This window comes from Pinus tabuliformis, chromosome 1_1 (assembly GCF_031772625.1).
Source record: "Pinus tabuliformis cultivar Carrire ecotype Pingquan chromosome 1_1, CPIR1, whole genome shotgun sequence".
Taxonomy (NCBI): Eukaryota; Viridiplantae; Streptophyta; class Pinopsida; order Pinales; family Pinaceae; genus Pinus; species Pinus tabuliformis.
This window is the reverse complement of record NC_142297.1, coordinates 875675154-875695194: the sequence shown is the minus strand read 5'-3', so window position 1 is coordinate 875695194 and position 20041 is coordinate 875675154. Positions and strand designations below refer to the sequence as shown.

General features: G+C 40.7%; 1 protein-coding gene across 1 annotated transcript in view; it reads left to right on the top strand.

Moving 5' to 3' along the window:
- ATRAD17 (RADIATION SENSITIVE 17) overlaps nucleotides 1–20041 on the top strand; it is a 372391-nt gene that overhangs the window by 213743 nt on the left and 138607 nt on the right. The window lies entirely within an intron of this gene.

Here is a 20041-nt window from a genome sequence, read left to right as displayed (position 1 = left end):
AGGGGTTGGCAAAGTAAACATGGACTTCACCCTTAGTGCTTGGATTCTTTTAATCTCTTAACTTCCAGTTGGCCAGTGAAGATGGATTTAGTTTGTATGGGTTGTTTTCAGCTAGAATAATTGCCATTCTAATAATATAAAGGTCAGTGCCACTCTCCTCAAAACACTGTCATACCCTGTAGATTCTACTGATTTTTCTGATTTTGCAACCAAAAAGGTTTTGTTGCCATGTTACCCACAATGAGGAAACTACTGAATTTTTTTGTTATGGTAACAATTCTTGAAATGGGTATTTTCAGAATTTGTAGAAATGTTGAACTATTAAAGTGACAAAAACTAGGATTAACCACAATGAAGAAGCTACCAAGATTTTGTTGAAAAGTCAGGATGCATGTAGATTAGGATGATTTCTCTTAACTTGATAATTACTTGTGAGTGTTTGTTGGCTTCTTATTAAATTTATATTCTTTCTCATCAAGCAATTACCAAAATATATGGGACATGAAGATCACAAACAGACAAGGACACAAGAAATTAGGCTCCAAGCCAGGGCAAAAACCCTATAAGGGGGAAAACTCAGAGAAATCCTCTTCTTATAGAATTAGATCAATGTGAGATATCCAAAACCCAAGACCAAGACTGCCACAAAGATCCAAGTCAGCCCTCCTTCAATCCATCTTCAACAAATCATAGTCATCAAAAGTCAACTTTGGTCAAATTACTGAATTCTGGTCAATCCCTGAAATTTCGGCTCTGTAACAGCTCTGAAAAACCACAGAAGATACCCACACGTGTGAACAGATTAGGGCGGAAAAAACAAGACTTTCTCTCTCCTTTCACTTCGCTCTCTCTCTCCTTTTACTTCACTGATTTTCTTCTTCTTCTTGCACAAAAATCAAAGTGATTGCCGAAATGTGGAGCACAGTTGCCAATATACAGTTGTTCAACCATATGAAGAGACACAACTTATGGGTTGGCCGAGTTGTCCATCTAGAGGGCCAACTTGATCTTGTGGTGACAAAATCGACTCTTTGACTCAAATACAAATTTCTTTCCTTTTTCTTTCAAAAAGTCCAAATGGGACTTTGACTCAATAACTCATAATAATTTTTTTTTAGACTCAATAAACCCTAGAAGCATGAAGAATATGCTTTGACTAGTGAAAATAATAATGATGATAATTTACTTTTCTTCTTTTGCTTTTACATGAAATATATAATGACACAAGTACAGTGATAATTATGAAGGCCAAACCTAGTCACATTTCCAACACTCCCTCTTAACTAGGTAGGTATTCATAATGACTCAATAGGATACAAGGATACTCTCAAGATGAAATATTCTCATAAGAAGAGTTCAGATTGATAAGCATCATCATAACCAACATTGTCAATTACAAAATAGCAAGGCCTTGACAGACAAGCTCTATCTCTCCACTAGATCAGAGCACAATGCTAGGAGGCATTCATTTGGACACGGCCACCGCCTCTCAAGGCACATACCCATTCGGATGTTCACCAGGTGTGTCCTTACAGGGCTCTTCTTATCTTAGATATCACCCCATTGTCAAAGAATATTATTGATTTGGGGTAGCATCAGATGTGCTTTAGCCACGAAAATTGGTGGAGGCTAAAGCACATGAGATCTCCAATACCCAGAAATGGTTTGGGCAGATTCTAAACAGTTTGGGAGATATTAAAATAATTAATATTTTTAATGGAGTCCCTAAGTCTAAACTTAGGGAAAATAAAATATTAATGTGAACTAATATAAAACTGTGTTATAAGGGTCCAAAAGTCATGAATCAAGCCAGAGTTAATATTAGCCGTTGATTAGGGACTTAATCTCGGCTGTTGATTTGTCAACGAGAAAAGTATAAGAGGAGGCTTGAGGGTCACTTGGAGAACACACCAAGTTGATCCAGAATTCGATTTTTTGGGGTAGGGTTTGCTGAGGAAATCGAAGGAGTGATCAGAGTTGCAGCTAAGGGGCAGTGAATATAGAAGAAGAGAGGCAGAGATAGTACCGAGAGGATCAGCGCAGAAGCCGGGAGAGAGGGACGCAGAGCCAGCTAGAGGTTCACGCAAAGCCAGCCAGGGCTCATGCAAAGCCAATGAGAGGCTCATGCAGAGCCAGCCAGGGCTCACGCAGAGCCAGCCAGGAGCTACGCAGTGCCTCAGAGAGCTAGCGTGGGTGACGCAGAGGCTCTAAGGGCTGACGTAGTGCCTCAGAGAGCCAGCGTGGGTGACGCAGAGGCTCTAAGGGCTGACGCAGTGCCTCCATAGGTTGACGCAGGGCGAGCTAGGGTGACACTGGGCAGACGCTATGCCAGAAAGGGCTGACGCAGTCCTTAGAGGTTGATGCTGGGGTTTTCGTGGGGTAGATTGGAGCTTGGAGTTGTCGGAGTGTTTATCTAGGGTTTCAACTGGAACATATGTCTCCGACTGAGAGGTACTACTGCCGAGATTATTCTCTGTTGGGTGAGCCGGTTTTGGCACCCAGATTGTATTCAGAAACTGCAGAATAACAAAACCCTCAGATAGCTGTAGCAGTTTTCCGGCGTTGGGTTTTTCCGGGGACATTGGTCCGAAAACAACGGTGTCACTTGTGTGCTTGTTTTGTTTCCTTTAGTTGATGATCTGTAATGTGTTGAGCATGTACTTGCATTTATTTTCAGTATTTACATGGTAAATAACTTGTTAATTAATTAGAACAAGTAAGTAGAAATAAATTAGAGAAGTACATGAAGGGTTTCTAACAGGTAGACTTAGAAATTCCAACATGGTATCAGAGCATGGTTGCAGATCACAAGAGAACTAAGGACATCAGTTGAGCAGAGCAACAACAACAGAAAACAACTGTCCCGAGTGACAGACGCTGTTCCTAGCAAAGAAGCAACAAGAAAGGAGTGACGCAGTGCCTGCGTCATCAAGTTTGAGCCGGGAAGAGGATTAGCATAGTGGCAGAGGGGAGCAGACTCGACCTACACAGTGCCCGGTCATCTTTCTCAGTCAAGAAGGATTGCCTCTCGTGGCCAGGAGGTGCAAATTTTGCTGGTGCCGGGATTGCGCAGAGCCTAGAAGCTCTAACTTTCAGTTTGCTGGGGCTTAGGACGCTGTGGGTAAGTTGTAGAGTGAAGTTGGTGGGGCACTGTAGTCAGAACAATACCTAATAGGACAAGACCAAGGAGGAGGGAGTTGCTACCGAGGATTTCTAGCCAAGAAATCCGGATCAGTGGTGCAGCTGCACTAAGGATCGGAGTGGGGGCATCTCGACATTGGCAGAGGGATTTCCAGGAGGGAAATCGAGGCTCAGAGGGAGTCACACCAAGAACTTCCAGGAGGGAAGTAGAGGAGCAGCGAGATGGCAATGAACGGGGTAAGAGACCAGGATAGAGTGGACAGAGCCTCAAACTTCGTAGTCTAGAAGGCCAGAATCTTATCTGTTCTAGACAGGAACCGTCTCAAGCAATTCACCTTGAGGACAATAGCAGTCCCAGTTGACCCGGCTGATAACAATAAGTACGAGGATGCAATGGCGAGGGCCAAGAGCATCATCCTTGATGGGGTCAAGGACCATGTAGTACCACACATTGCCAAGAAGAATACAACAAATGAGATGTGGGAGGCCCTAAAGAAGTTGTATCAGCATACTTCCGTGCAGAGGAAGATGCTACTAGAAAATCAGTTGCGGTCATACCAGATGCAGAAGGGAGAACAGATCAACCCCTTCCTCGATCGATTGAAGGAGATCCGGGATTAGCTGACTTCTATAGGAGCCACGCCAGATCAAGAATTGATGGTGAGAACAACCTTGAACGCAGTCTTAGAAGACTGGGAGGTGTTTGTCTAGAGCATACTGGGTAGGGCGACCCTTCTAGATTGGGAGGAAATGTAGGGCGGATCTTCACCAAGAAGAGATCAAAAGGCTAAGCAAGGCGGGAAGCAGCGACAAGGGGATCAGCGTTAAGGAGGAAGAGGAGGATGCTGCCCTAGCATCTGAGGGAAAGCAGGAGAAACAGAAGAAGGACCTCTCCAAGGTCAAATGCTTCAACTGTGGGGAACTAGGTCACTATGCGAGCCAGTGTTCGAGGAAGAAGAGCAAGGGAGAGGCTTCCGAGACCAAGGTTGTGCCAACAAGGGCGGAGAAGGAATTGGAGACAGATGATGACTGTGCCATGAGTGCTCACATGCCACTTGAGCGGAAGTGGGGAGACATTGAGCTGTAGTCAGATGGACTACAGGCGATGAGGGGCAGGATCCTCGAGGTACCCAACCTCTTGGATTATACCTTGCTATGGGAGCCCCGAAGAGGAGTAGCAGGACTGGCGGATGTCGGTAGAGATGGATGTGGATGGAGTGACAGAGGGAGCTACAGTGCAGGAGTCCCAGGACAACGTGAGGCAGCAGTGCAAGATGCACAAAGTTGTTGCAGCAACGCAGAGGTCTATGAGGGAGCACTTGTCAACGACAAAGGAAGTTTCAGCATCGAGGGTGTTTTAGCCTGACGAAGATGTCAGAGTTGGGAGATCAGTTACTTACTTCTTAGTAACTAAGTTGCAGTGCAACAGTTAGTAGTGGCAGGGCTACGGGCAACACGATGCAACATGATTAGAGGGGTTGCAGTGCAGATGCAACAGTGGCAGGGCCATGGGCAGTAGCACGGATGCAGAGGGAGCTGCCGTACAGATGGAACAATGGTAGTGGCAGGGCCATGGGTAGCGGTACATGTTGAAGCAGTGCAGAGGATGTTGGGCAGCAGGCCGAGCATCAGCACATGGATCGATGCCGGATGATCAGGGTGATGCTCAGTGAGGAGAATTACTAGAGCACAGTGCTCGCTAAGAGGGAGTGTTGATTTGGGGTAGCATTGGATGTGCTCTAGCCATGAAAATTGGTGGAGAGGCTAAAGCACATGAGATCTCCAATACCCAGAAATGGTTTGGGTAGATTCTAAACAGTCTGGGAGATATTAAAATAATTAATATTTTTAATGGAGTCCCTAAGTCTAAACTTGGGGAAAATAAAATATTAATGTGAATTAATATAAAACTATGTTAGAAGGGTCCAAAAGTCATGGATCAAGCCAGGGTTAATCTTAGCTGTTGATTAGGGACTTAATCTCTGCCGTTGATTTGTCAATGAGAAAAGTAGAAGAGGAGGTTTGAGGGTCACTTGGAGAACACATCGAGTTGATCAAGAATTCGATTTTCTGGGGTAGGGTTTGTTAAGGAAATCGAAGGAGTGATCAGAGTTGCAGCTGAGGGGCAGTGAATACAGAAAAAGGGAGGTAGAGATAGTACCGAGAGGATCAGCATAGAAGCCGGGAGAGAGGGACGCAGAGTCAGCCAAAGGTTCACACAGAGGTAGCCAGGGCTCACAGAGGGGCAGCTAGGAGTTGCGCAGTGCCTCAGAGAGCCAGCGTGGGTGACGCAGAGGCTCTAAGGGCTGATGCAGTCCATCTAGAGGTTGACGCAGGGCGAGCTAGGGTGATGCTGGGTAGACGTTGGGACATAAAGGGCTGACACAGTCCCTAGAGGCCGACACTAGGGTTTTTGTGGGGCAGATTGAAGCTTGGAGCTGTCAGAGTGTTTATCTGGGGTTTCAGACGAAACATCTGTCTCCTACTGAGAGGTACTATTGCTCAGATTATTCTCTGTTGGGTGAGCCGGTTTTGGCACCCAGATTGTATTCAAAAACTGCATAATAATAAAACCCTCAGATAGCTGCATCGATTTTCCTGCATTGGGTTTTTCCAGGGACATTGGTCCAAAAACAACGGTGTCACTTGTGTGCTTGTTTTGTTTCCTTCAGTTGATGATCTGTAATGTGTTGAGCATGTACTTGTATTTATTTTCAGTATTTACATGGTAAATAACTTGTTAATTAATTAGAACAAGTGGGCAGAAATAAATTAGAGAAGTACATGAAGGATTTCTAACAGGTAGACTTAGAAATTCCAACAAATATCAGTCCTCAGGACTATTATATTGGATTCCTAATCCTCAAAGAGTATCGGTACTTGGGACTACTCCTATCTTGGATAACATTCCTTAAGGAGTATCAATCCCAGATGCTTATCCAATCCTCCATTCTCCTTACCAGTGCCTTCACTAGGCTTACGACTATTAGTCCTGGCCATAGTGCATGACACATGGAGAATATGGTGTCCACCCTCACTCCCTCTAAAACAGGGAGGAAATCCTCACTCCCTCTAAAACACGGAGGAAATCCTCACTCCCTCTCAAACAGGGAGGAAGAACCACAAGCGTAAGTTTGTCTCAAAATTACTAATCAAAGCATCGACTACATGTTCCTTTTATGGAGATCTACTATAGTTGTTGGGCTCCTATCTTGCATCATGTCATAGAGAGCTTAGGCCTTCCTAGACCTTTGTCAATCTTCACATAGCTCTAACATGTCATCAAGTAGATCATCAAACATCTTATCGAGCCAAACTTCACTGTTGATTGCGAAAGACTCTCCATCTTCTTTCTTCGTAACAAAATATTTCTCACATGCTTTTCCAAGAAATTATATCAGCTTCCAATCATCAATAGTATCTTTATCATCATCAGTACTATCAATCGATGTGTTCCTAGATTGAATCAATCAACTATTGGTACAGCGATATCAGAACTCTTCTACGTCTTGCCAAAGGATCTTTTCATTGGTCTATCATCTTTTCCTTTTGATCATAAACTTTTTTGGATTATTTGTCAAATTTCTAGTAGTGTATCTGTTTAGGTTCTGACATCTCCTCTTTTCCAACTAAGGTAGGTGAACTTCTTGCCATCTAATCGACTTTTCATTTCTCTTTCTTAATCTTCATGCTTTGCCACGTTCTTTCAATTCTTTCAACTGCTAATCAAGCTTAGATAGATCTTGACTTGACCTGCAATCTTTATTAGAAAACTATGAAAGAGCAAAAATGCAAAGTAAAAAGATAAAATAGCAATAGTAGTAATCAAGGAAATGTAGGATACTTATCTTTTTGATGAGGGTTAACTCCCTTTTAATCTTGGACCTGTTCACCAACCTTGTTCTCATATCACCATGATGTCATTCTTGTAATTCTCAAGAAATAGGTTTTCTTTTTATAGCAGAAACAATTAGTTAGGGTTTCTATTCCTAGGGTTCTTCTTAGTTCAAACTTTGCTAAGGTTTACAAACCGTAGATGCCAAAGACTTGTCAGCGTACAAATTGCAAATTCTACAAATCCTAGAGATGTTTTTTTAGCAAGCTTTCTAATTTCAATTCTTAATCACAAAACCTAGTTTTTAACATATCAACAATCTCTTACAGACCACTTTTCTAATACATCTATATCTCTCAAGAGATTGTTAGCTTAACCATGACTAAAAAGACTTAATATTACATGTAGTATTGTTAGCATAAGTCATTAGTTTCAAAGATTATATGTACCTCTTATAACATTACCTGTCCATTCTTGCATCGATCTAATCCTTTGACCTTCTCTTCAGTTGACATATGTCTTTTTCTTCCAACAGAGATACTTGCAGACTACAGTGAATTAGATAGGTTGGTTTTGTTGATGGAAATAGTCCTTTTATGTATAGGAGGAAGTCTTGGCAGCTGCTTCATATATTAGCTTCATACGTCTAGTCATAGTTCTTCCAGTCTCGTCCTTTAATTATAGATATGATTTTGATCTTTTCCACAGCAAGGTGACCTTTGCACATGTCTCAAACTACTGTCTTTTGCATATAAACTTTGTCCAACGACATGTAAAACTCTGTAACGTTCCTCAAGTACTATGTACATCAGGACTTCACATATAATGCTACAAAGTTTCGCTTAATCATCCATGCTCAGTCTAGTCACAAATTCGGAGGTCTTAAACTTAACCTTCTTATTTGGATGCTTTGATTGCCAAATTGAGTCTTCAGTTGTTGATATGAATTTTTGTCCACAGGAACTCGTATTTTGTCATAAAAAATGTCCTTAGGAATTTATGTTGTCATTGCAAAACTTGAATTGTATCCCCACAAGAATTCCCATTTTTTCCATAGAGAAGAATTTCTGGATTTGGATGTCTTCCTTAATGTCATCATAGATTCCTTGACTTTTAGAAGTATGTTGTCATAGTGAATTTGTACATCATAGGAAGATGTAACCTTCAAATGTCTTAGAGAAAATTTAGACTTATGGTATTGTATAAATATGTGAGCACTTTGAAGCGCACGACAATGAAGATACTCTGTTATTATTTTTGGTTGATATCTATATATATGTGTGTGTGTGTGTTAATTTGCATTATCTTATTATGTTGTGTTGTTTTGTATGAGTTTGGAAGCTTAAGTCTTTTTCCTGTGTTGAAAGACTAAGAGTGTAGAGGCATAGATCGGCCTTGAGTAGGGGCCCACTCAAGGTACGGTCTTGTGTTAGTAATATTTTTGTTAATCTCTAAGTAAATTTATGATTGTTTTTGCAACACTTTGAGTTTTAGTTAGTTTCATTTCAAGCATGTGTGTTACTTTATTTTCCCAACTTGTGTGACCTTTACTTTTCCAATAAGTGTCATGATTTATTTCCAAGCATGTGTGATTGCGTGATGTATGCTTTTCTTATTTTAGTAGCTTAGGGAATTTCGCAGCCTACTCTAGGTGCAGGAGATGCAAAATCAAATGCTATTGAATTGCCTAAATTACACCCAGTGACATTGAGCTCACCCTTTGAGAAGTTTGGGTGCTTAAAGTGCCACATAGCTATGTTGTGTACTGTCTATAAGTTGATTCTCTCATTTGATCCCAAATATCATGCACTCCTTTAGTTAGGTCATCCAAATAAGTGTGAGGACTTGTCTCTTGTGCATACAACACAGTGAGCCTCACAAATTTACCAACACCAATTTGACTATTAAAATAGATTGTGTAGCTTAAACCATTACCGGAATTATTAAATGTATAAATACACCATCATTTTTGGCATCGTTGCTAGGGAGGCACTTAAAAGATTCAAGACTCCTCACATAGTTAGCATAAAAGATATTAGGGCTAGAAGCAACCAAAGGGGTTGTTAATTACCCCTTTCAGTAAACTAGATCCCCACTATCTTTTTGTGTTAGGTCATGCATTAAAACATCATAGGTAGAAGGAAGAAATCCTTTAAAACCCCACATGGTGCGATAGGGCCACTCCTACTAACATTCTGGCAAGTGAGAAGGGAAAGGAAAATCCTTTAAATATCACCTTATTTCTAGATAATACAAAAGGACAAGCACCAAGGAGGAAACAGGTTACCTTGGACGAGGAACTGGAAAGCCTAGAAGGTCCCAATAAAATCCAGAACTTCGAAACTCGAAGGGAAGAAAAGATGGGAGATGATGAGGTAAATGGACCTAAGCGACAAGACCCTATTACTTTTGAGTTCCCTATCAAAGACCTTGATGCAAAAGTCCAAATGAAAGCCATTCCTCTTTCTACCCTTTTGAATTTTCATGGCCTTTCAAAAGAGGATCCAACTACCTTTTTGTTCGAGTTTGATGTTCTTTGTCATAGTTATGATTATTTGACGGATGCCCAAAAATTGAAACTATTTCCTACAACCTTGAAGGATGCAACCCTTCGTTGGTTTTTGGGACTCGGGGGCAATTCCATCCAAACTTGGGATGACATGAAGAAAACATTTTTGAAGAAATGTCAGGACTATTGTAAAGTCCAAGATATTAAAGAAGAAGGCTTCAAGATGTCCCAATCATATGATAAAAGCCTCGAAGAATATGTGGAAAGGTTCCAGTATAATCTACAAAGGGCAAAACAAAGCACCTTGGACCCAGAAACCCTATGTATCCTTTTTCTTAAAGGAATACGAGAGGATTGGCTCGAAATTTTAAATCTTAATGGAGCAAGAGATGTTTCTCTATTATCTTATGAAGAAATTTGTGATTTGTGTAAACAATATTCTAGAGGTAGCTCGAAATATGGAAGAAGCTCTCGGGATGTGATCTCAAGGATTAATAGGTGAAGTGGGATTGGGTTAACTAAAGCTAAGCTAGGGAACTTGTTGGATATTCTCAGCACACTCAACTGTCAATTAGATACCTTGCAAGCTGAAAAGGAGGAGGAGGAGGAGGAAGCTGAGTTAGCCTTGGTTATATTTTGTTCCAAATGTCATAAGAAGCATCCTCTTCGAGAATGCTCCTTAAACAATGTCGAGACATGTAACATTTGCAAGCAAAAGCATTCCACTCAAGAATGCCCCTCTCTACGAGGGCTTAAGGTGATGTTTCAAGAAGCCAACGAGGAAACTAAGTAGATTCGTTTTGTGGCCCAAAATAAACCTTAGCCCCCTCGATCATCTTGACCAATATCTTCTGATCCTTCCCAGTATTTTACTCCAACCTTTTGATGGTACCCTCTTATGCCTTGGCCACATTGGCCCCCTCAAATGAAAAGTCAGGGGTGGGTCGTGGGTTGGAGAGGACCTTCCTCTTTTGGAAATATGGCACCACAAGCTACACCTCAATAAACCTTCCAATAAACCTTCTTAGACTCAGCAGAGGCCTCAACTGCCTGCTCAACCTATTCCTTTTGCAACAACTCCAACTACCTTCCAATAAACCTTCTCAGACTCAGCAGAGGCCTCAACTGCCTGCTCAACCTATTCCTAATCCAAATAATAAAGTAGTTTAGCCCACCTACAATGTTGAACTACCCCCTTTTCCTACCTATCCCCTTTCATCTGTGGATTGTAAAAATATCCGTCTGCATTCTGGAAAGGTAATTCAAAATCAAACTTATCCTATTATTCAAGAACAAGAACAAGAAGATAACCCTCCAGAGTCGGAATTGCTTTCTTCATAGGCTCAAGATATTTCAATAGACCAATCTCTTGAAAATGAGCTTGATCTTGTTCCTTATCTAGAGAGACCGTGTCTTGAAAAACCTCTTGTACGACCTGAATTTGATTTGTTGGGAGATTTGAGAAATATGTGTAAAGATTCCACTATTTCAAGCGATTAAAAATGTCCCTATCTAAGCAAAAGCAGTCTAGGAGCTTTACCTAAAGAAACCATAGAGGAAAAAGAGAGATCCCAAGATAGTTCATGTGATTGAAAAATGAACAAATTTAATGTTGGGTAAAGTGTTTACAACAAAATACGCGGATCTAGTAAGCCTCATTGTTACTATTAACATTAACAATACTCCCATAGCCAATACCTTGGTAGATTTAGGGGTGACCATAAATGTCATGACAAAGGAGATTATGGAGAAACTTAAGTTCTTGGTGTTCAACCAACCCCAATTGTCCTTCAAATGACTGATGGGTCTACAATAAAACCAGAAGGGGTGGTGGAAGACATTGTTGTTTCCATAGACTTGTGTCAATATCCAGTTGACTTTATGATTCTCCAACCAAAAGCTAACCTTGGAGGTTACTCCTTAATCCTAGGAAGATCTTGGTTGGCCACATCAAATGCTTATATCAACTGTTGGAAAGGGGACATGACTATTCCCCACGAAAATTCTACTAAAAAGGTTACTCTTTATCCTCCCACTAAACCTTCCTCAGACCTTGAGAATTCTCTTTGGTTTGAAGATAGTGACAAAGAATCTACCCGACCTCTACCCGACCCCTATTGAGCCTTGATCAAGTCTCAATTTTTAAAGAACATACTGAGGATGATCTAATTTGTACCTTCATGGCACATCCCTATACCAACAACAATGTTAAAATTTGACAGCTCAAGGAGAAATTCCCTCCATCGGGAAGCCTTCCTCATCTAGAGAAGCCCTTGGAAGATTTTAATTTGGTCAAGGAAAAATATTAATATTGATGAGAAACCCACATGTGCATAAAGGTACAAGTCAACCTGGGCAAGCTAATTTGACCCCTTGAGACACATATAAATACACATCATGTCACATCACTTGGAGGACAACATCACACATAACATCTCTCTTGATTTGATTGGTTCATAGTACCAATGTTTAAAAAAACGGCTGAGCCGACTTTGACTTTGTCGAGCCAGGCCGAGCCAATGCTCACCTCGAGTTAACTCGGTTGACTCGGTCACCGACGCAAAAGCACAACTTGCAGATTTTTTGGGGGGGAAATTGGACCCCACAACCAATTCTAATTTGGCTTAAGATTATTTTGAGGTCCATTTACCTCTCCCAACCCTATAAAAGCTACCCAACCCCTCTCATTTCCTCACAACTATCTCATTGCATTTGTGTGAGAATTTGTGAGGAGTTTGTGAAGAGTTGTGGAGTTTGTTTTTGGAGCAGCAATGAGGAGTCTTGGGCAAGCATTGGAGCAACAGTGAGGAGCTTCTTGGGCAGCGGTTGGAGCAACATTGAGGAGGCGGTTTGTGCCTAGAGGTATTTTTTTTTCACTTCTAAAATCTGTTTTTTCTTATTTATTTTTTTGTGCAAATCTGGAAATTGAAAAGAGTCTTTTTTGTAAAAGAAATGAACATTGAAGCAATGTTATTTTTTTTTGTTTTCATTTTCAGATTTTTTTCCTTTCATTTCCAAGTCAAAAAATGGCTCCTAGAGCAGTGTTGCATGAAGCGCCCCCCCCCCCCCCCCCCCCCCCCGTGGTTCCAAGCCCCGAAGCGCGTCCCGTACGGAAGCGCCTAGGAAGCTTGGCCGGAAGCGCGCTTCCGAAATTTTTAGACGCTTCCTGGAAATTTGGAAGCGCTGGCGCTTCCGAAGCGCCGAAGCGCGCTTCGTACGGCGCTTCCCAGACGCTTCCCAGGGGCTTCCCAGACGCTTCCCAGGCGCTTCCCAGGCGCTTCCTAGGCGCTTCCTAGGCGCTTCCAGAAAAGCTTCTGGAAAAGCATTTAGAAAATCGTTTTTTTTTCAATTTTTTTTTAAATTTTAGGTGAGTTTGCTTGTTGGGGGTGGGTCCACCTTGGGTTAGGGTGACAAATGAAAGCAAAAAAAAATATAAATATAGCAGATGCTCCCTCATCTGGTCCCTTGGTTCCTAGGTTCCATGGTTCAACACCAACAGCAGGGGGTTCTTCTTCATCAGTTTCAGTGCCACGACTTCCAGAGGCACCATCTTCTTCATTGCCACCACGTGGAGGCCCGCCACCACGTTCTATTCGTGGTGGAAGGAGGAGAGATTAGTAGATATATTCACAATCTACTACTTTTTGTCATAGATTACTCATTAGACTTGTAGACTTGTGAATTTGAATTTTGAACCTTTTTGGCTTGGCGGTGACCAAGTGACATATTTTGTAAACATTATTATTTGAATTTTGGACATGACAAATGTTGACAGTTGCTCACTTGCTAGATAAATCATAATATGCTCTATGTTTTATGTTTTATAATATGCTTAAATGTTTTATGTTTTATAATATGCTTAAAAATTTGATGTATGTTTGTAATAGCTAGAATAGAGATGATTGTTGTACATACTAGTAACTACAATGGAATCATGGATGCCATATCTATCTTGATTTATGCAAAAATGTGCATGTTTTCATGTCTTCTACAATTAATTTGGTATTTGGGATGTTTGTTTTGAGTATAAATGCAAAAAAATATAAAAAAATATATATATATATAGCAGACGCTTCCGCGGACGCTTCGCTTCCTAGATTTTTGGAAAATGACGCTTCCACGCTTCCGCTTCCGCTTCCGCGCTTCCGCTTCGCTCCCGCTTCGTGCAACATTGTCCTAGAGTGAAAGATGTTGCTTGGGCATATGCTGCAATGGTTGATAATCAAATGCATTGCAAATTTTGCCATAGAAAAATTAAGGAGGGTCCTGGAGGCATTCATAGGCTGAAACAATGGCTGGTTTTAGAGGCCAAATTACTCCATGTGAATCACCACAAATTGGGGAGATTAGGAAGGAGTTGTTAAATAGCTTTGAGAAATTTCAGGAAGAAAAAGCTAGGAAAAAAAGAAATAGAGGCTGAAATTGGGAGGAAGAGGAGTATACAACAAATGATGGCTACTAACCCCCATTTTGATTTTGAGGGCTCTTCATCTATCCATTGTACTAATGCATCCAACCCCTTCTGCTATGTTCCTCCCTCTTTGGAGTCCATGTAAGAAAAAAAGGGTAAGGGTAAAATGAAAAAGAAGGGTGATATGAATATCAAAAGTTATTTCACTGTCACACCCTCCTCTTCAGTAGATGCACATGGTCCTCAAGATAGTAGAAGTCATATGCAACCCACTTTAGATGACCATTGGAAGAAAGAACTGATGGAGACTGCTTGTGATTACATAGCTAGATGGTGGTATGGTGCTGATATCCCCTTCAATGCTTCCTGTTCACCATCTTATGAGCCTACATTTGATGCCATATTTGTTGCTGGAAAGGGCTTCAAAGGCCCTACTATGCATGAGTTAATGGGGTCTCGTTTGTGAAAAGAAATTTCTTCCATTGATGAGTATTTGAAAGATTTCAAAAACTCATGGGAAAAAACAAGATGTACCATCATGTTAGATGGATGCACTGATCAAAGGAACCGTACCATCATAAACTTTCTTATCTTTTTCCCACAGGGACCCATGTTTCTAAAATCAGTTGATGCATCTGATAGGGTGAAAGATGGACAATTGTTGTTTCAGCTATTGGATGAGGTTGTTGAGGAGGTGGGGGTGGCTAATGTTATTCAAATCATCACAGTTAATGCCTCTAACTATGTTCTTGCTAGTAAACTGTTAGAGGAAAAACACAAAACCATCTTTTGAACCCCATGTGCTGCACATTACATAGACCTCATGCTTGAGGATATTGGCAAATTAGATTGGGTCAAGAACACTGTAGATCATGCCAAAAGCATAACAAAATGTATCTACAATCATTCATGGATTTTGAGCCTAATGAGGAGACACACAGGGGGCAGGGATATTATTAGGCCTGCCCTCACTAGATTTGCAACTCATTTTTTGACATTCCAATCTATGCTTTCCCAACATGGAAACTTGCAAAAGATGTTTTCCAGTGATGAATGGAATGAAAGCCAATGGTCTCACAAACATGATGGAAAATATTTGAAAAAGAAAGTTAATGAAAAAATATTTTGGAAAAAGGCATCAGAGATTGTGAAGGTTGTTGAGCCACTGGTTAAGGTGTTGCAGTCATTGTTTTAAAAAACTGTCGTTTCGATACCGAAACGGCCGAGTTGATCCGAGCCGATACCCTCAGCCATGACTCAGCCTTTGAAACGGTAAGTTTGGCCTAGTAGAGAGCATTTGAGTGTGTTAAATAGGGTTTGGGAGGGGGAATGGACCCCAAATGACATTTAGCAAATTCATATAACACCTTGGAGTCCAAACCAATCAGAAATCACCTTAAAAATCCATTAAAAAAATATTAAATTGCTGTTTAACGTGTTTTGGGCTGGCTTTTTGTGACTCGGCCGAGTCATAACAGAAACGGCTGGCTGACTCGGCCGAGTCATTCATGGCTGACTCGGCCAACTCGGCCGTTTCTGTTATGACTCGGACGAGTCACAAAAAGCCAGCCCAGAACACGTTAAACAGCAATTTAATATTTTTTTAATGGATTTTTAAGGTGATTTCTGATTGGTTTGGACTCCAAGGTGTTATATGAATTTGCTAAATGTCATTTGGGGTCCATTCCCCCTCCCAAACCCTATTTAACACACTCAAATGCTCTCTACTATTGATATGCTATTCAAATTTCATGGTAATGTTAAATTCTTAAAGTAAAAGTGACATTCTCCTTAATCTTCATTTTCATCCTTTTACTTAAATTTTTAACATTACCATGAAATGACTCAGGATGTTTGAGAGTGGTTTCGGCCTCATTGGATTTCATATGGAGAAAGTAGAATTTTAGATTTCATTCAAAATCCAGCAGACTTATCAGTTTTTCAGGATTTCAGGATTGGAGGATTGCAATGTTTCCATTGAATTTTGTCATGTATTAGGGTATGGAACTCTTATTTAATCAAGAGCACCAATCCCTCTATGTACCTTGATGTTAGTGACATTGGTTGTCGAACTCCTCTGGGATTCGCTCCCAAACCAGGAGCTTCTGAAAATGTCGCTCCCGCTCCCATTTTCGCTCCCGCTCCTAAGTAACACAAAGAAGAGAAACCGTTTGGATCAAAAACGGTTAAATGATCTAGTTTATGTCCAATACAACCTCCGGCTCAGACGAAACCATTTGCTGAACAAAAGACCTGATTCAGATCCCATTGTGTTGGAAGACATTGATCCAACATGAGATTGGGTAGTGGAGAGTCGTCCAGCAGAGTTTGATCTTGATGAGGATCTTGATTTAGATTTAGATATCGAGACATCAATTGAACTTGAACATGCTGTTCAGTTGAATGCAGATCCCAATCCACCATCCTCAGTCTCACAGCCAGCAAGGACTCCAGTTGTAGGTGTGTTTGGAAACATGAATGAAAATCTCTAAAATTATGTTTAAAATCTTTAAAATTATGTTTTTTTATAAAAAAAATAAATATTTAATGTATTTTTTACAACGACCGAGTCATTGAAATCGAGCCGGCCGAGTCATTACCGTTTCGAAGTCGGAGTCGGAGTCGATCCTCGGCCGAGTCGGAGTCGGAGTCGGAGTCTTAAAACATTGGTTGCAGTTGGTGGATGGGGAAAGATTGGCTACGGGCTTCATTTATGAGGCTATGTATCAAGCAAAGGAGCAAATAAAGACATCATACAAGGATAGAGTGGCTAAGTATGGGCCCATTTGGGCAATCATTGATGAAAGATGGAACAATCAACTCCATCGCCCTATACATGCAGCCAATGTTTTAAAACTCCGACTCCGACTCCGACTCGGCCGAGGGTCGACTCCGACTCCGACTCCGACTCCGACTCGGTATCGACTCGGCCGGCTCGATTTCAATGACTCGATCGTTGTAAAAAATACATTAAATAATTATTTTTTATAAAAATACATAATTTTAAAGATTTTCATTCATGTTTCCAAACACACAGCATTAGAATATAGATAGAAGACAACATATGATCAAAGTAGGCTCATGAATATATCCATTATATCAAAATGGCACCCAGTGCACTGTCCAATACATACACGATGTTGATATAGAGATCAAAACAAAAACACATAACCAAGGAGGCTATAAATGGCCTCTACAACAAAAGTTTGTGACCAATACTACTGGCAACTGCTAGAGTTGCCAACATCATCTGGCTCAGTGTTACTTGGGAGCGGGAGCGAGAGAGAAAACGGGTGTGGGAGTGACATTTTCAGAAGCTCCTGGTTTGGGAGCGAATCCCGGAGGAGTTCGACAACCAATGTCACTAACATCAAGGTACAGAGGGATTGGTGCTCTTGATTAAATACGAGTTCCATACCCTAATACATGACAAAATTCAATGGAAACATTGCAATCTTCCAATCCTGAAATCCTGAAAAACTGATAAGTCTGCTGGATTTTGAATGAAATCTAAAATTCTACTTTCTCCATATGAAATCCAATGAGGCCGAAACCACTCTCAAACATCCTGAGTCATTTCATGGTAATGTTAAAAATTTAAGTAAAAGGATGAAAATGAAGATTAAGGAGAATGTCACTTTTACTTTAAGAATTTAACATTACCATGAAATTTGAATAGCATATTAATACTAGGAGAGGGGAATGGACCCCAAATAGCACTTAACCAATTTAGAAAACACCTTGGAGTCCCCAACAATCAGCTAAATGTTAAAGAGTTAGAAAAATCCCTGTTTTTTTGGGTGACTGGCCAGATTTAGTGACTCGGCCGAGTAGATGTGGAAATGGCCGAGTTGGTCGAGTCAGCCATGACTCGGCCGAGTCATTGAATGACTTGGCCGAGTCATTGAATGACTTGGCCGAGTCATGGCTGACTCGGCCTCTCGAACCGTTTCCTCCACCGAGTCATATTTCTGGGCAATGAAACGGATCAACTCGGCCGTTTCCGTTTCGAATTGGCCGAATTTTAAAACTATGCATGCAGCTGGGTATTTTTTGAACCCAATGTATCATTATAAAGCTCTGGAGGCTCCGGAGCTTTGGGTGGGGAGGTTAGAGATGGATTGATTCACTGCATTGATCGCATGATCCCATTGGAGATACACCGACAGGTCACTTGTTTCAACAAAGCCACAGGTACCTTTGGCAAGAACTTAGCAAAGATGGAAAGGGAAGTAGATGAGCCAGGTACACAAAAATTTCAATTTTCAAATTCTTATTTTGTTAAATTGTTTATAATTTGAAAGTTGGATACAATTTGTTGAGCTAACTCATTACACTACTATGTTTTTTGCAGCACAATGGTGGGAGGCTTTTCGTAGCCATTGTCCTCAATTGTAGAAGTTTGCAATTCGTGTTTTGTGTCAAACTTGCAGTGCTACTGGGTGTGAGCGCAATTGGTCTGTCTTTGAGAGGATTCACATGAAGAAGAGAAACCGTTTGGATAAAAAATGGTTAAATAATCTAGTCTATGTCCAATACAACCTCCGGCTCAGACGCAACCAATTGCTGAACAAACCTGATTCAGATCCCATTGTGTTGGAATATATTGATTCAACATCAGATTGGGTAGTGGAGAGTCATCCAACAGAGTTTGATTCTGATGAGGATCTTGATTTGGACTTAGAGACGGAGGCATTACTTGAACAAAATGTTCAGTTGAATGCAGATCCACTTGTATCAGCCTCACGCCCAACCCCAAGTCCTCCAGTTGCAGGTGTTTCCTCTGTTCAGCAATGACAAAAGCGCATATCTCGTCTATCTCAGTGTGCAGCTACTTCGCAGCCTGCTAGTGCTACCAGTTCTATAGTTGCAGTTGGAGATGATGATGAGGAGGAGACATAGGTTTCTCTATCTGACTCTGATTCAGAGTTTGAGCTAGATGATGTTGGCTCCTCTAGCAGTAGCTAGTAGTACTGGTGACTAGTGATGTTTCATAGTTTACTTTTGTTGTAGAGGCCATTTCTAGTTTCCTTGGTTATGTGTTTTTGTTTTGATCTCTATATCATCATTCGTGTATGTATTGGACAATGCACTGGGTGCCATTTTGATATAATGGATATATTCATGAGCTTACTTTGATCATATCATATGTTGTCTTCTCTCTATATTCTAAAGTGTTGTGTTTGGAAACATGAATGAAAATGCTTAAAATTATGCTTTTTTATAAAAAGTAAATATTTAATGTATTTTTACAACAACTGAGTCATTGAAATCAAACTGGCCGAGTCGATACCAAGTCAGAGTTGGAGTCGGAGCCGACCCTTGGCCGTTTTCGAACCGGAGTCAGAGTTTTAAAACATAACTTCGTACAAGACTAAAATTCCAAGGTCTACTTTGGGAGGTCGAGTTCAGGGACAATTTGACCAAACTTTTTTGGGCCATTTGACCAGTGTTGATCGCAGTCCCACAGCTAGGGTTTCTGCAAGTTAAAGAATGACCTTGACTGAATTTGTATGGGCAGAATTTTGATTGTTTTGACCGAATTTGACTAGAGAAAAGAGGCTACATCTTTTATCAGGGTGACCAAATCTTTTGGAGGATTGTTGACTGTTGACCGTTGACTAGTTAAGGGTTGTTGTTGTTGTTGTTGACTTTGACCATAATTGCAGATTTGACTTGACCAAATTTGACTTTTGAGCTCATCATTGGATTGAATATTAGTTAGTTGATTCTTGGATAGTCAAAGGTTTGACTTTGACTCATTATTGATGAATTGGAACATTTTATCTCTCTATTGAATATTTGATGACATTCTAATAGAAGAAGAATTTGGAAAGGGTTTTCCCCCTTGTGGGGTTTTTCCCTGTCCTTTGACCAAATACTATGCTGCTCTTGTTCTTGGTTGTCTCCTATTGTGCATTGGTTTACTGTTCTATCTACAATTGTTTATTGTTGCTGGAAGATTAAATTATATTTGATAAATTGATCGCTAATTGAAGAAGAATTGGAAGAAGTGATTGTGTTAAGCATAGAACATTGAAAAATTAACATGGTATTAGAGTTGAAGACAAGCCCAAGGAGACAAGAGATAAGAAATCACCTTTGAAGAGATTTTAAGAAGCCTATTTGACTTGGTCAAGATGTC